Raw genomic sequence first — 12,841 nt, 5'->3', positions numbered from 1 at the left:
AAAAAAAAGAAGAAGAAAAATCCTATAAATACGCTTTATAAAAATTATAGTTTATTATATATTAATAGTAGCATAAATCGTACGTTTCTTTACATTAACAAAATACACATATAACGCCATATATAGGTCTCGTATGTAGATAACAAAAAATCATTTACAATGACAGAATTAACAGAGCGAAGACGTGTAGTTAGAATGCAAGAGGATTTGAATGCGTCTTTTAATACCGAATAGAGCCTACATACAAAAATACACGTCGTATAAAAAACATATTTACCGCAAGTGGTTTGTATATACACCAGTGCCGAGATATAAACGATGATATATTACCGAATTTATATGAAATCATAGTTCTCTCAAGCAAGCTTTTTAGTTTTATATATTATTTGAATTTTTGTTCTCGTGCAACTCTTAGACCATTTATATTTGATGCTTTATACGAAAGAAACAAACAAGAAAATATCATGATTATATGCTGTACGTTGTTTTTTTTTTTTTTAATAATGTGTTTCGTTTAATTCTTGTTAATTAAACACGGATTTTTGACAGATTGTAAACTGTTCGATCGCGTGCATTCCTTTGGTATATATATATGTAAAAGTGATCAGAAAGGAAACAAGAATTTAGATCAGGGCTACTCAAACTTTTTCCATTCAGTGATCCTCGTTTACTCGAGCAAATATTTTTATTACACTGGATATAGATTTTATATTATTTTCTCTTTTACTACCATAAACTCATGGAAGTACTGTACGCGTAGTATTGTCTCAAACTGATTTTTGATGAATTTTTAGTTATTGCAAACCCCACATACTTTGAAAAGCTCTGATTTAGATCGAAGTCCTTAGTTAAAAGTATTTTATATATAAAAAAAAAAAAAAAACAAATTCTTCCTTTATGATTATTTCTATACGGTCTACTTGATTTTATTAAGAGTATAGAAAAATATAAGTATATTAAGAGTTTAGAAAAAGAAGAAGAAGAAGTGGAAAAAGTATAAAAGATGGAGATAAGTAAATAGTAGTATTCATTTGTATTGTTGTTGTTGTATAAATGTTTAGAAAAATACGGCTATCGTTTGTTTATTTCTTTTTGTTGCAATGCATAAATGTTTTTCTTCTTTTTTCTTTCACAAAAATGCACACCGGATATTTGCGTAAAATATTGCGGCAAAAATGATTATTATTTATATAATGAACATATATATATATATATATATTTACATAATCTAATTTATTATATTGTTATCGTCTCGTGCAAATTGTTTGCAATTATTCGTGCACGAAAACGAGTTAATCGTTTTAGGACACGCACATTTTATCCGTGTAATCGACAATGTGCATCCTTTAGTAAATAATAGAATTAAAAAACAAGAAGTCAAGATTTTTGTTATTAGCAACAATATAACGATAATGTGCTATACTAATTTGTGCAGCTATTATCGTTGCACTTTTTTTTACAATCAATGTAATTAATTGGTATTGCACAAAAAGTATCCCGAAACTTTGAACGCTTTCCTTTTCGACAATTACTACGTGCGTGTAATTTATTTATATTAATAATAATAATAATAATAATAATAATAATAATAATAATAATAATAAACGATAAAATAAATAAGAATGAATAACAATAAAATGCGAATGGGACGTTAGTCGAAATATTAAAATATTATACTTATATAAATTGTATTCTTATTATGGTCGTTTTCGTTGCGGATATGTCGTCGTGTCGATAAACACAAAATAATGTTAATTTTGAAAAAGAAAAAGAAAAGAAACAGTACCGAACTTCGATCGTATCGGCAATGAAATTTAAGATTTCGTATGTGAACAAGAAAAAGAAAAGAGAATAAGAAAGAAAAAGGGCAGTAAAAAACTTCGGATACATTCGGATAACATTCACTTTTGCAATTCGTATAAAGTATTCCTTCTTTAATTAATCATTCGTCGAACGTATTATCTTAGTAATCGACGCGATTGAGATATATGTTAAGTAATTAAAAAATGACGAAAGTATTTTACGATTTAACGGTTGATCGCTAATTACAAAAAAAAAAATATGAGCCGTTCTCAGGGTCATAACGATTAACTTCACTTTAAATATTTCAATTTCAGTATCAACAAATTTCTATCGATACTTAATTATTTTCTATTTACAATTTATTTATTTAACAATTATAGAATTAATATAACAAATATATATTTTAAAATGGCTGGTTTAATAAATAACACGACAATTTGTGTTGTATTATTATTTATTAAATTTTATTTTCATAATTTTTTTATCATAGCAAAAATAATTGATACTTAATTATAATTATATATACTTGATTGATTATATCGAAAATATAATATTTGTTAATAATTTTTGGATCGGTGTGGAGTTAATCAATTTGACAAATGAGCATGCTCGAATTTAATTATTAATCAATCGATTACAAAATTTCATTCTTTCTTCGGATAGAGAAAACATAAAATTTCTCTCATCGATAAGAATGAAACGCGAGTAGCGAAATATTTATTCGTATCACGCAGGCGTGTCGACGATCGGTACTTGTGTTTGTAATCATTGAAACGAATTTGTATTTTTCTCCAACGACGTCAAATAATTATAACATTTAAAAAAGAAAAAAAAATCAATCGAGTCGTTACGAGAAAGCCTTTACAATAATAATTAATAATAATAATTAATAATAATAATAATATAATAATAATCGGAGGCGCGGTTAGACGCGTGCGATCGTTCTGATAGAAATAATTGTATATACAAGAAAAGAAAAGAAAAAAAAGAAAAACTGAACCGACCTATGCCTAATTGTATCTATGTAATTATTTATGTGTATATTATACTTTATCATCTATATATACAAATATATATATATATATATTAATTATGCGCATAAACGCATTCGAATCGATTCGAACGATCGATCTCTTCGATTTTCGACGTTTCTCTGTATGGATAAAAAAAAGAAAAGTGACAAGAAAGTATACTGCAACTGTTGTTAATCGTTATGCAATTACTGAATGTATTTAAGTGTATGCAAATCCAAAAAAAAAAGAAAATTAATCAGTTGAAAATAATGCGACAATATATTATGCGACTCTAATAACAACGCGTTTCATTTTTTCGCGCGTTGATTTTCGATTGGTCGATTTATTTTTTCTTAACATCGTAATACGTAAGCGCACCGACAGATGACACCAGCGTGTCAATTAATTTCAAGCAAAATGGCGGCAACTGACAGTGCGCGCGCATCATTCAACAATCCGAACGAATTTTATTACGATTTCAAATCAGTCGATTAATATTATTAGTGAAAATTTCGTAAGTAACAATAATCGTTATAATTATTATCTTCCATAACTTGTTTTATTATATCATATATAAATCTGATTAGGTTCGTATGATGATGATGATGATGATGATACGTGAAGATAAACCATTTGCGGTTGGTAGCAGAAAGGGTGGGTGCAGTTGAAGAAAAAAAAATGGTAAAAAAGAAGGATTAAGAAAAAAAAGAAGAGAAGAACGGAGAGGACAGGTAAGGAAAGTCCAAGGGCACGTATAGCTTACGTACTTGGGCTCCATTATGAGGTGAAGGCATGTCGAAATTATCATACATATTGGTTAGCCTGATGCCGACACGATGATACGCTCGAAGGTTCCGAAACGTCCGATTATTTAAACAAACGCGTACGATAGGATCACTGTAGAGAGTCCACACCCACTTCTTAAAAGAAATTTCCTTCTCGAGATGGAACGAGAGAGTCCTGAGAGAGAGAAAGAGAGAGAGAGATTTCGAACCTGCCATCGAACCCAATATTTACTTTTCAGATCGCAACATTCGACGGTTAAGTTGTTGCATTTTTTATTTTTTTATCTTTTTTTTTTCTATACCTTTGTATAGAAACATTGTTTAAATCGAATAAAAATATAAGCAGGTTTTAGTTTTTTATTTTTTATTTTTTCTACAATTTTATTAAATTATAATCAATTTCTTTTCGGGAAAAGGGATACAATAATTGATAACATTATCGCTACATTGTTGTTTTAATTTATTCTACATTCATTTTTAAAAAAAAGAAAGTTACCAACAGTTAATCGTATTTTTATATAGATTTTTCAATTAAACAGATAATTACTTTCATTGTATAATATATAATAATTATATTACAAAGTAAAATACAAATATATCTCATGATATTTGTAAAAAAGAAAAAAAAAGAAAAGAAAAGAAGGAACAGAAACGTAAAACTTTAATATCATAAATCAAAGAGTTTAAGCACAATGTTAATCAAATCTTTTACAAAAAAAATACTCAACGGAAGAAAAAGGAAGAAAAAAGGAAACAAAATGTAGTATCTCGTTGCAGGTTTGTGTGTGTTCTCTTTGTATATTATTATTATTATTATTATTATTATTATATTCATTTAAATTTTATTTTTCAAACTATATAATAGTATTCACAAGAGAGAAAGAGAGATAGGAAGAATCCCTATGGGACGGTGGATCCCTAAGGGACAAACAACAGCTAGGAGGAGAAGAAAGTAAATCGTTGAAACTCACCCTTGACGCGCCCTTCGTCTGACGCACCGAAACCGAAAATTAAATGTCTCGTACGAGGATATTACCGCGACTACTACGATAAGCACGTTTTGCTCTCATACATGAATAATATACGAGTTGGTAGTAAAGGATAGAAAATATTCTCCCTCGAAAAGCTTTCCTTTCGTTGACGCCCACTTTCCGCATCTTTAACCACCTCCTAAAGCCCTTTCGTATATCGTAATCGTGTTACAATCATTAATTCATTACAACGAATCATCGTTTTCTCTCGATCTACGCGATTACGTACATATACTACATTCGAAATAAACGCTTCTTTCCCGGGCCTCCCCCCACCCCTATTTAATTATCCAATCGTTTATCAGTTACGCGCGTTGTGGGGCCCCAAAGGCCGGACACCACCGCAAACGTTTTCTTCCTAATAAATTCCCACGTAAATTACAATTTATTCAATCAAATAAATTTACAGGCTTATACCAACATTCGACTGAATACTCTCGTATTCAAAGGATTATCCTTTTAGTCTTTTTTTTTAATCCTAATTTTAGTTGAATTCAATTTACATTAATTTTGAAGATTAATTTATATAACATCACTTCTAATTCCTGTAATTAAAATTAGAAATCGAATAAATGTAATTAAATTTATCTCCAATTTATAAAACGACGTTATAGATGATTGTAATTGAACTAAAAAAAGGAGAAAATGATTATATTTTTCTTAGAAATTTGGAGAAGGAGGGGGTATTAAAAAAAAAAACAAAAGTAAAAAAAGATAAAAAGAAGAATAAACGAGAGTAAATGAGTAAAAAAACTAGTGGACAAATTTGGGATATCATCGAGACGACGAAATGTGACACGGATGATTGGTAAAGGGAGAAGGGTGGTGGAGAAAGGGGAGGAAGAAGGGAGGGAGGTAAGAGGGAGGGGGGAAAGGGAGAATAAATTCCGTTTGGCGCTACAATACCATCTTTATATATGCAGACAACGTATCGGTTCGTCGTGGCGGCTGACCAAAGACTCCTGTCTTTGGTGTACTCGCTTACGAAATGATGATACACGAAATACGAGATGAGAGAGAGAGAGAGAGAGGAATAAACTTGATCGTTTACCGTTTACAAGATCAATTCTCAAGCACATTTGTCTTGGCCATTTGTTATTCCTTCGTTGATCCTTGGATTCGAACTTTAACACAACGTTTGAATGATCAATCAATTCTCTGTTATCCATGATCTTTGATCTGAATAGAAAATTATAACGAAATCGTAAAACGAATTATTATAATGGTAATAGTAATAATATCGATCTTATAGATTTATTATTTGTTCAAAAAAAAATGTTTTAAGATATTTAAATGATCGATTATAAAGTCATTATAGAAGTGTATTTTAATAATGATATAATGATTGGTATCTCGTTAGAATTTTATTTGAATATTTCATAATTATTGTCACGTATAATAATTGTAGAACGGGAATATTATTATTATTATTATTATTATTATTGTTGTTGTTGTATCGTTCGATCTATCGATAAATTATTATTATCTGTGATTTTTAATCAAGAGATCATAATACCAGAATTATTATACACGTTAAATGATACTGTTAGTGAAACTAATCGATGAAAAACGTATAATAAGATCAGATCCGATCTCTAAATTATAAAACACGTTTAACGAATGAGTTATATGTATGTATATATCGTTAGTTAGAAATTAGATAATTCAAATTCGTCAACACGTGATATAACTTAATCGTTTTCTTCATTGGCACCGTTATCATTTAACGATTATTTTTTTCTTAGTTATCTTTGTTGTGTTGTTTAATCGAGTATTTTAGATTTTTGTTTGGTCATCGGGTATCATTTAGAGATTGGGATAAAAGGGACGACGAACGAACCCAGTTTAAAGAGCAAAACCAAGATTGAATGGCCGAGCCTCAAAACTCGAACGCCCACTCAATACTGCGATCCGATCTATTCTACGAGTTCGAACCTCTCTAAACCACAAATCGATCTTTCTTTCTTTCCTTTTCTTTTTCTTTTTCTTGCTAAGTCAAGTTCTTCCTATCCACAACACAACACAACACAACAACCTTTCTTCTTATCGTAACCGATCGGTGTTTTTCGAATAACGCTTTACACGCAACGCCAAATCGTTTTCGTGTAAGTACTTACGCTGATATACCTGGTAATAAGAACTTGATCGTGATAAGGAAAGAAAAAAAAGAAGAAGAAGAAGGGAGGTAGGTGGTCATTTTTATCCTAAATTGTTTTTTTTCTACGTGTACGGTTGAATGTTCTTTTTTTTCGTACCACCTTTATCCCAAATCAAAATTAAAATTATCGAATCGACGTCTACGTATACGTTTCTCTAATTAAATTCATAATTCATTTTTTATATATATTTATTTATTAATTTATTTATTTATTTATTAAACCGTGTTATTTATGTAACCGTGTTACTACGATGAAATATAAATTATTTCTTAATATTCATTGATATAATAAATCTAGTTTGTTTAGGATAAAGTATACAATTTCTATGTAAGTGAATTCTATGCAAGTTTCTATGAACTTGCATTTTCTATGCATTTTGATTATCTCAAATCAAATTTATTGAAATAGTTAAACCATTTTATATTAGATTATTTATTTTTTTCTTCTTCTTCTTCTTCTTGAAGTAGATAACAAACGAAAAAAAAAAGAAAATTAGGAAATGTATGGACGTAGGAATAGGAGAAAACGTGGTGGGATGCTGACTCGTAGTCGAACTTTCGCGTTTTTCCCCCAAACCACCCACACACTTTTCGTTTACAGCTGCAGGCGAATCGACCAGACTGGACCCTCTCCTTCTTTACTTTCTTTTCTTTCTCTCCTTCTTCGACTTCTGGACCACATTTTCTCTCTTTCTCGTTTTCTCATCGACTGTTTCCACGGTGGGTCGATCTTTCGGGCGTAGAAACGATAAAAAACAGTCCAGTCAGCAGGGCGTGTACCATCCATGCCAAACCACGGCAAGGGTTTCCTTCATTTCCTCTAAGAGAAGATCACTTCCGTTACGTTTAGTTTCGTTTAGTTTCGTTTCTCTTACAAAATTCCATCAGCAATTTGCGATAATCGTGTCGTATCGTATCGTATCTCGTTTAATTCTAACAAATAACCACAACCTTTTTCCTTCCTTCCTTCCTTTCCTCCCTTCCTTCCTTTTTTTCTTCTTTTTTCTTGTCATCGGTAAATAAATTTATTTAGATAAATTCTTCAATAAATTTCTTTAAGAAAAATTCTTATTTTATTGTTCATTTTGTTAGGATACGTTAGAAAGTATCGAGAAATAGATCTTTATTGCTGTGTATACGATTGTACCAGTTCAAAGGGTTAATCCGATCAACGCTTACCATGCAACTTTCAACTTCAATATTAAATTATTCTCAACACATGCACACAGAGAGAGAGAGAGAGAGAGAGACACATAAAGTGTTTTCCAGTTTGTCTTGAGCTACTACTACAAAGGGGAGGTACCAATGCGACCTTTGCAAATCCTGACCTTCTTCATCCTGATATCGTAATTCTTTCGATGTCCAAAATAACTGTTTAACTTTAATAAAAAAGAAAAGAAAATAAAATAAAAGAGAACAAAATAAAACAAAAATTAAATAAATATTTAATCCAACAATCGTGTTGGACAATCAATTTCTTCCCTTCTTTTGCATAAATAGAACAAAATTTATTTTATTTTACCAAACCTTCCTTTTTCTTGTTCATCTGCAAATGTGTAACACATACAAAACCCAATACACTTTATACACCCTATTTATTTATTTTTCATTATCACACCCCGAATATATATATTTAATTCCAAAATCAAATTATACCCAACGACAATGTGTCTATTACCGGTTAAATCGAAGAAAAAGAAATAAGAATAACAGGAAAAACAATAAAAAATAAAAAAAGAAGAACTTCTCTTAGAAAAATTCTCGTTAGAGAGTTAGAGTCGATTTCATTTGAAGGGGTAGGAAAGGGGTGCGAGGAGTGCGAGGGGGTTGAAATGGTGAAAAGGTGAACGAGGAAAAGAGGGGCTGCACCCGAAGAGGTTGCTGGTTCGTTGCTGCTGCTGCTGGTAGTCGAGATATCAGTATCAACGCGGTGTAATCAGCGAACCACGCCCATTGGCACGATGCTCGCTCAGTTCCGCCCACTACGGCAATTACACCCTCGAGTCACCCACTGGAGGGGAACATTAAACTCTCCTCTTTCCCTTCCCCCCTTCTTCCACTTTCCCTTCTTCTCTCTTCCATTCGATCCCAAACTCTCGACTCTTGATTTTTGTTCTTTTTTTTCTTTCTTTTTTTTTCTCCTTTCTTCCTACATTTGATATATACCATTCTACCCCCCCCCCATCCCCCATTCCCCCTGTTCATTTCTGTTTTCTTCTTCTTTTTATCTTATCTTCACTTTACTCGCTTGCCAAAGACAGAATCTTACTTACGTGCGATGATGCACATTGGTTGCACTTACCGTTTGCATCCTTTCCAAAATTGTATTTCACAATTGTGTATATTAGATTTCGATCGTAACAAGGATCCGTGTAATTTGTTTTAATTAATCTCCGACTAGATGGTGGAATCGATAAAAGGGGAGGAGTGCATTCTCGAAAGCCCCATTTCCCACAGTCCACATGGTTCCCTCGGTCAAGGACCGAGAATGATTTTTCCCTATTTTCAGCTGAACACCCAGCAGACCGAGCCCGATCCTGACCCCCCCACATTAAATCGGTTAGGAAAAATCGTCATTTTTCGAGTGTGCGCGACGAATCTTCATTGAGCACGCGTCGTTAGATGCAACACGCACACCATGGTACACGCCTCTGCGTATGTGTGTGTGTGTGTGTACTTTTTTTTTATTTCATTTCTTATCGGTCGATATTTTTGGTTGGAATTATTTTTCAAAAAATATAATTCATTTATATTAGATTTTGTGTGTGTGTGTGTGTGTGTTAGATCAATGTAAAAAAAAAAAGGATATATCATCGACAAATTTTCTTTCATTCTCGATTCGCCCACGCATCGAACTCACTCGTTTCTATCGTCTACGATATCGTTTGATTTTCTTAGAATATTTTTTCTTTCTTTATTTATGGTGTTAATCGTTTATTACAACGAATTGTCTGTTACCAATCGTTATTTTTTTTTCTTTCGTACGGTTATATGATGATAAATTTCATTTCTCATTTTTCTTTCCCCCCTTCCCCCCTCCGGCTCCCCCATCTCTCGCAGTGTCACCCTTCTCTTTCAATTCTTCGCGCATAATTGTTCAGGAAACGTTAGCGGTAAGTGGATTGAATGGGAAATGTTCTTCCGGAAGGACATCATCTTCGTAAAGATGATAAATCGATACGGAACTGTATTTGTCAAACTGATGTTAAGTATTTTATCAATGTTCTCATTCATTCGTACGTTCCACGTGAAATAAAATCAAATATTATATAAGAGACCTTTTTTAACGTTAATAAATTTTGCTATACGTGTATCATAAAATATATAATTTTTTGAAGATGGGTCATATGATTTCTTATGATAGAAACTCAGTACGTTTAGTATCAACAAACAAAATTAGGATAAGTAGGAACACTAATAGCAGTGCATAAATGATATAAATTTTGCTATACATGTATCATAAAATATATAATTTGTTGAAGATGGGTCATATGATTTCTTATGGTAGAAACTCAGTACGTTTAGTATCAACAAACAAAATTAGGATAAGAATAGTATTAGCAGTGCATAAATGATATAAATTTTGCTATATATGTATCATAAAATATATAATTTGTTGAAGATGGGTCATATGATCCCTTATGATAGAAACTCAGTACGTTTAGTATTAACAAACAAAATTAGGATAAAAACACTACTAGCATAATTAGAAAAGTCAAAGTAAAGAAGATTTGATGATTTAGTTCGTTTATTATATTTTCAAGGTTTACTAAAAATCTTTCTGTCCCTTTAGCGTTCTCTCATTGAACTTAGGATGGAATAGAATAGAATGGAAGGAAGAAAGGAAGGAAAGGAAGGAAGGAAGGAAGGAAGGAAGGAAGGAAAGAACGATTGTGGTACGTCGTCTAGGTCGTACGTTATGCTCGAGGGGAGCCGCTTCTCAGTGTCCTCTGGTAGGCGTGTCAGAATTGGGAGATGATTTATTCTTTGCGAAGCGGGTAACTGCCGAGATCGTCGACTAAACGACCACGGTCTTTCGTGTATTAACCGTAATGCACTCTGCTTCGCCATTGTGTACACTCAATACCAGTCTCTATACCCAGTAGAACATTTTCCTATAGAAACAACTTTCGACTTATTTCTTCTCGTATCCCTCAACGACTCCTTCATTCGAAAATATTTTCAGTTATTTTCTTCTTACAATTTATCTCATACAACGATTTGTACAACCGTTTTATAATCTTATCATCGCACTGAAACACTTTCAAATTATATTCTATTGTTATAAAATATTATTATTCAGATTCTCCGATGAATCAGTTGTATATTTTGAAATTAGTCTAATTTTAAATGGACAATTAGGAGGATTAGAAAAACAGGAATCTATTATTTGTACAACCTTCTTTTGATACTCAGTCTACCTAGTGAACTTTTTGTTAGGAACAAATGGTATCGATAAACTACCAAGTAAACGTTTTCAACAACATTTTGTTTGAACTGTTACCAATACATTCAATAAACGATTTATACATTAGGATGAGAGAAAGAAAAATCTTATTATTCAAATTCTAATAAGCCATTTGTGAAATTAGCCAAATGCTAAGTGGAAAATTAGTAGTAGGATTAGAAGAAAAAAAACGAGGAGATTTACTATTCGTACGCCCTTTCTTTGATACGTGATATATATGTGTGTTTGTGTGTGTGAGAGAGAGAGAGAGAAAGGAAAGGTTTTTGTGTCGTTTTAGGTTCGAGACGGCATATGGGGTCACGCCCACGAGGTGCTGCTGTTCTCGACCGACGAATTTTCACATTGCTGCATCCCGTCCCCCTTCTCTTCTCCTCTCCTCTCCTCTCCTCTCTTCTCTTCTTTTCAAAAGCAAACCTTATAGCACGCGCCGCAGTAACACTGTAACAACAGCCTGCGAAAATGCTAGTCCGCAACCCTGCGGTGTTATCCCGATAATTTCCAACGACGAGGTGATCCCGTGGGAGCCTAACGTTTAACCTTCGACTTTGAAAAGTTGACAAAAGGTTTAGGAAGACGATTCGTTGCGAACATACACATGCACACACACACACACACACATATTGCATTTGATGCGATCAATTTGTTAAAACAATCTTCGTTTCTAGACTACTGCACACCTTTCTTCTTCAATTAATTATAATAATAATAATAATCATCGTATTAATAATATCGAGTTATTTTTTGATTTGAAATAAATGAATTTAGATTTTTATTATTCATAGATCATTGATCAACATTCAACACGTCCATTCTTCCTAATCGTTCTTTCCTTTTCTTTTTAATGGGTCACAAATTTTGGGAATATTACAACAAGAAAAAATAAAAAACAAGTAATTAATTACAATTATTATATCGTATGATATTATTCGCACATTTTTATTGCCCTCATTGATACATACACAAAGTATGCTAAAACGTACGTACGTATCTATGCGTGCCCGGTCATCAGAACAATGAACTATAATTATTTTCAGAACTATCAAATTGTTCTCAGATTGATTTTATGATTTATGAAAAAAAACATTAAAAAAAAAAAAAAAAAAAATTAAAAAAGGGGGAAAACGAAGGAAGATTGTAAAATCAATTATTTCAAGTTTTCATTTCGTTCTTTCTCTTTTGATTTATGATTTAGTTCATTGTTATAATTAACAGGCAAACGTATACATGTGATACATTATACGTATACATATATATATATATATATATATTTTCACACACACATATATATGTATACGTATATGTGTATATACGTAGGAAAGATAGAACGTTGTGTCGCTTAACGTTTTGCGAGACAACCGGTATAATACAGCTGCGATAATCACACGGCAAATCGATACAATATCACCGTGTAACTGAGTAGAGAACGCGATAGGGTAAAACCGTGCCTAACGTAAATTATCTATAATATGCATGACCGATGTATATACAATACGATCCTAGAGATACGCGCGTGTTCCTATTTACAGCTTTCGATTCTTATGTTTATTTAAAAACGCCACCGCCATCATCATCATCATCATCAT

The 12,841-nt window shown here is 32.1% G+C and overlaps 1 long non-coding RNA gene across 1 annotated transcript; it reads left to right on the top strand.

Annotated features, from left to right (window-relative positions):
* Window positions 1-4,236: 4,236 nt before the first annotated feature.
* Window positions 4,237-4,697, top strand: LOC122515732. The gene is made up of 2 exons (XR_006303360.1): window positions 4,237-4,378; window positions 4,467-4,697. It is a non-coding gene; the product is annotated as an uncharacterized LOC122515732 (long non-coding RNA).
* The last annotated feature ends 8,144 nt before the right edge of the window (window positions 4,698-12,841 follow it).

The sequence above is a fragment of the Polistes fuscatus genome, unplaced genomic scaffold, assembly GCF_010416935.1.
Source record: "Polistes fuscatus isolate 324 unplaced genomic scaffold, CU_Pfus_HIC Scaffold19, whole genome shotgun sequence".
Classification (NCBI taxonomy): domain Eukaryota; kingdom Metazoa; phylum Arthropoda; class Insecta; order Hymenoptera; family Vespidae; genus Polistes; species Polistes fuscatus.
This window is presented reverse-complemented; position numbering and strand designations above follow the sequence as displayed.